Below are 6,000 nucleotides of genomic sequence, written 5' to 3'. Positions count from 1 at the left end.
ATTGGTTGTAAAATTAGTAAGAAGAAGAGGAAAATTTCTTAATTTTGGAGAAAAAAAATTTGATTCTAATTGCAATGAGAGAGTGATATGTAACACATTTTAGTTGTAAAATTAGAGATATATAATAGATAATAGATATTTTGCTATAAAAAAATTTCAAGCCTTTTATAATTTATTTTTTTCACATTAATCAAGCAATCAAAACTCAATATATAAAATTTTACTTTACTTTATTAAATATTTTTTCTTTCTCCTAATTATCTATCTTTGAACAAATCATAAATCGTACGATATTAAAAACTAAAATTTATTAGATATAGTTAGATATCATGTTTTTTTATTTTTAAAATTTTAATTTGAAGGTAATTTTTTTTTATGAAATCACAACTTTTAATACTTAAGAGGCCAAAATAGGTTTAAAATATATAGTATGTTCGAGGGTTATCCAATTTATACATATTTATGTGAATTTATGAAATTTACTCAAATTCATCCTAACTTATTTAAATCTAAATTACTAATTATTAAATTTATTTATTTTATTAATTTAAATTAGTAAACTTGTAAGAATTTAAAAGTTAACTTGAGAATTTAACAATTTTAGTTTTTAAAAAATAAAATCCGTAAAAACAAATTATGAATATATCAAATAAAAGTTTAAAAAAGAAAATTATCAATTTGGTCTCAAAAATAAAAGATTAACAAAATAATATATGAAAAGAATATTATTTAATTGTTAATATTAAATACATACTTTAATTAAGATAGACTCTTTATTTATAGTGAACAAACTTATATGCTAAAAACAAAAATAAAAAAACATATATTACACGATATATATTGAAAATAGTTTTAAACTTGTAAAAAAATCTTAATAATTAATAAAAATTGTGAGAAAGAGTTGAGATTTACAAGGTAAAAAAAATAGTTCAGATAAAAATAAAAAATACATTTAACGTAAAAAACAATTTTTAGTAGTAGGATCCAAAATATTTTTTTTTCTTTGGTTCAGTTTGTGTATATTCACTTATATAGAAGTGAAATATTTAAGTAAAATATTTTTACATATTTTTCATATATAAAATTGTAAAATATGACTAAAATTTTTAATATATATTTTTGCTATTTTGTTAGTGAAATATGAAAATGATATATAAAATAATAAATTTTAAGATTTTTCACAAATTAAAAATTTTTTAGAGAAATAAAAAAAGAGCAAAATTAAATATTCTAACATTATTTTTTATCGATTTTTTAATAAATTTTTAATTCTATAAAATTCATGATAACATATGTATTTAAGAGTTAATTTAAAAAAATAAAAAATAAAGTTTTATTGTTAAAAATGGTTTAGAAAAAAAATGGCTTGACATAATTTATATAAATTATTGACAGATAGGCTCATTGTATATTACCATGAAACAGTTTCAAATTGGGTAGGTTGGACATTTTCATCAATTTCAAACTGAAAAAAGAAAAAATTCGTTGCAGACTTTTTGTAGACCTTTTATTATTGATATGTACAATATTTTTATTCACTAAATTTTAATCACATGTATTATTTAATATATATCTTAATGGTTGTAAAAATTAAAATACCATATTCCAAGCAAATAGAGTGACATATATGAACATTTTCTGTTTGTTTTACACATGGATATAGTATATAGTAGTGTTACATGAATAATCAATTTTAGTTGTTAGTTCATGCTTTCATATACATCTGTTAAAACATATTATTGTTTACTAAAATTTTCTTACATTAACAATTATCACCGTCATATCCAATAATGATTAAATTGAAATAGCTGTCTAAATAAATAACAAAGTTACACATTATATATTTATCTTTGAAAAGATAGAGATGCACATGCTTCTTTAATATCTCAAAGATTGGCTTTAAATCAAACTTGGACGGTTTGTCTTTCAGTTGCTGGAACATCAAATAATCAAACAAGTGGTTATATTATTTATTTCAATTTGACTGGATAACTAGCTAGAGTATCAACTAATTCTGTCAATTTTAATATAAAATTCAATATAATAAGTTCTATTAACACAAAAATACTATCCCACATACTTTTATTTAGACTAATCCTAACTTATCTTTTTATTTAAATGTGATTCAATCACATTACTCTTCTCTTACTTCTAACTACGCTACTGTCAAATTTCACCCAGTCGCATCGTCGTCTTCCATCATGTTCTGGCGACACCACTGCTACACCAAAAAACCGTGCGCTAACTCGACAGTGTCGCGAACATAGCCCTAGGAAGGCACCCTTCGCACGTCGTTGCTGCCTCCGCAGGACCCATCTCACGTGTCATTGATGCCTCATCATCGTACCAGACTTCTCGAGCCATTGTTGCCCTCGCGATCCCATCCCATCGCTGGCATTACGCAACCGATCCTGCAACGCCAACCCTGTGCTGAACGTGCTCTCCATAAAGCCACTTCCTGCATCCTCCGTTGCCGAAGACCATCACAACATGCATGCCAAGGATCGTTGGTAGTCACTTCACCGCCAATTGCAACGAAATCACCTACAAGATAAGTCCCCTTGTAGTTGAATGTTTTTTAATGCGGGCTTGCAGATGTTCTTTCTCTATTGATAGAAGTTTCTTTACTCTTTAAATGGATGTTTTTTTTATAGTATAGATGGATGTTTCTTATTATAGGATTGCGGATGTTCTTTTTATTTGGTGGATATTTTTTTACTTTTAGTTGCATGTATAAAATTTGGGATGTTTTCTTTTTGTTACTGAATGTTTCTTTTTATATTTTTTTGGGCCCTGCGGTGACACGGCAGTGGCACAACACTTGCACGACGCCTGGTTGATGTCAACAGTCTGGCGACGCAATGTGAGAGCTCCCGACATACACGCAGCGATTACTTCTTCGTACGTGTATAGAGAATGGTTATGTGTTTAGAGAAGAATTAAATCTCTAATTCTAATTATTCAAAATTTTATTTTTTAAAATTAAAAGATTAATTGGTTAATAAGTTGTTTAAATTGGTTGGTGGGTGAGTTGCCCCTATACTTTTTTTACTATTTGTTTTTTTTTAGAAAATTGAACTAACCTGTTTCACTGACTGTATTGATATAAAAATTCTCACTTCTTTAGTCTTTATAATTACGTAGTTTGTGTCTTTATTTTTAGAGTTAAACATCAATCAATAATTATCGAAAAAGAAAATATATAGCGGGGTTATTATTTAGTGGTTTTAATTAATTTACTTAACTAATTCTACCTTTAAAAGGCATCTAATCTAATTAAGATAAAAGGAATAAGTAAAAAGGAGTGAGCAAATATCTAAAATTGGCACTTAAATTTATTGGATTTAAAATGGTTTTTAAGATTTTAATTAATTCAATTTAATAAATTATCAAATTTTTATTTATGACTCTTTGTAGTAGTTGGTTTTATCTTCGTTAGTTTGATTTTAAATGTATACTTACGTAGTTAGACAATAACAAAAGTCACATAATAAAAAATTTCAATAATTATCTGACATAGTTAAATTTTTATATTGAATTAATTTAACTCTATCTCATTACGATAAAAATGATTTAAACCCAAATTTGTCTTCCTTATAAGAACCCTTCTGAAATTTGTTATTGTCATTTTGAGCATGTCAAATATATAGTGACAGTCAAATTTTTTAATAGCTTCACTAAGTCTTGGTCATATGGAAAATGAACATAGGACAATCTAATATGATAATTTAGCATGTTGCTAGCGCGCGGAGATACATTCATAGAAAAAATTTTAAGTATTTAAAAAGGCAATTTACATAATAAAATGAGTGGAGCTCAAATTTATTTGATTATAACAATTGAAAATATTTTACACGTGTGTTCAAATTTATATTTATATAAATTTATACTTTATGCAGATTACACATTTATATGTAAACTGTTATATTTTACGATAGTTTACGTTCAATAAAATTAATGCATAATCTGTTTTATTCTGTTGTTGATTATGAAAATGAAAAATTATATATAATTTGTTATATCTCTACCACAGATTATAAATAAATTAAATGTTAAAATCTACTATTAATTATCACAGTTTATAAATAAATTAGACTAATATATAGATTGTCAAATTCACAATATCAAATGAAAAAATTAACCAAAAAAATCATGTCAATTATTTTTTTTGTTAATTTTTTGATGATATTGTACAATTTTATAATTGTTATTTTTTTATTTTTTTTAAATATTTTTTTATATAATATTTTTTCTAGCAGTCTTAGTATTATTTTTTAGTATTTTATAATTTTTTTTACTATTATTATTTATGGTTATTTTTTTGTTTAATTTACTCTACCTCACGGATTAATAATTCATATAATAAAAATATAATAACAATAGACATGATATACAAGAAAAATAATTATAAAATTAAACAATGTGACCAAAAACTTAATAGAAAAAATAAAAAATAATAATAAAAATTTTTCATCTTTAGATTTTTTTTTGTTATTTTTTTGGTTTGATATTGTGAATTTGTCACTCTATATAGTGGTCTCATCTGCTTATAAACCGCACGACTTTCAGCATCTGCTAGTTTGTTTAGTAGATATACACTAAATATAGTTTTTCATCTTCATAATCTGCAATAGAATATAGCAGATTATGCATTGATTTTGTTAAACATAAACTGTTATAGGGTGTAGTTGTTTATGTGTAAATATGTAATTCGTGATAGAGTGTAACGATTTATATAAATATAAATTTACACATGTATATAAAGCATTTCTAATGGTTATAATAACGTAAATTTGAGTTTTAGTCATTTCATTTATATAAATTGTTCTATTTAAAAATATTAATATTTTAATAATTTTAACTGTTAATTTTAATTATAAAATTTACTTAAAATTAAATAGTTAAAATTTAAAAATACTTTAACATCAATATTTATAAAATACCTAAAATTCTTCCAACCCCATAAAATTAGGTCAATTAATTAAGGTTATTTCCATATAGCCATTTAAAATGTGATGCATGACTATAATTAAACTTCTCAACGAAATTATGAACGAAAAGAGTAGCGAATTAAATTATAACACCTAGCTTGCTTTTCCAATCCTACCAATACCAGTGAAAGGTGTTAATAGCTTCAACTAAGCTTCAACTACTTTAGGGTACTCCACTGTGTTATTCTTCAATTCATTTATTATCAATCAATAAATTACCAACTGTTAGTCTGTTACTGTGCTACATATATTATGACTACATATTTATGGGGCTTCCCATTTCTACAGTCACTGTTCACACTCCATCATTACTTACATTTACACGCATCTATTATTTATTAACTTTGAGGGATATTAATACCCCGTTATACTTTCGGGGTTAACTTCCTTTCTTATATTTTCTTCTTTGTCTTCTTGTGGACATATATGCACTTGTATTATTTTATTGATTTTATTTTATTTTATTAAATTAGAGTATTTTCTAAAGATCTAGAGCCTTTATAGAAATTTATAAATCGCTTACTAAAAGAACCTTTAAAATGATTAAAAAAAATTCAAACTGAAATTTTTTAAAACAATTATGTGGTACATACTAAAATTGACTACTAATACAAAATATATATTAAAAGACACAAAATATATTAAAAATAAATTAAATTATATAATTATACATATATTTATATATAAATATATGATTTGTTAATTTTAGTAGTTATTTTTGGTGTACACTTAATATTTTGGGATAAATACTGTTTTGATTCCTAAAATTTAGAGTCAAAATTAAAATCATCTTTAATTTTTTTCTAGTATAAAATAATTCTCAACGTTATATTTAATGTTAAAATCATCCTTTTAAATATAATAATTTTTTAAATAACAAAAATATTCTTTTGAGTTTGTTTTTTAGAAAAAAAGAGGAGTTAAATCTCAAATTCGTCCCTGAAAGATACCCCGATCTCCATATTAGTCCCCGAAAGATAAAGTTAATCAAAAGAGTCCCCGAAAGATA

Source organism: Arachis ipaensis, chromosome B6 (assembly GCF_059453495.1).
Source record: "Arachis ipaensis isolate K30076 ecotype BB chromosome B6, ASM5945349v1, whole genome shotgun sequence".
Classification (NCBI taxonomy): Eukaryota; Viridiplantae; Streptophyta; class Magnoliopsida; order Fabales; family Fabaceae; genus Arachis; species Arachis ipaensis.
Note: the sequence above shows the minus strand (reverse complement) of the source record.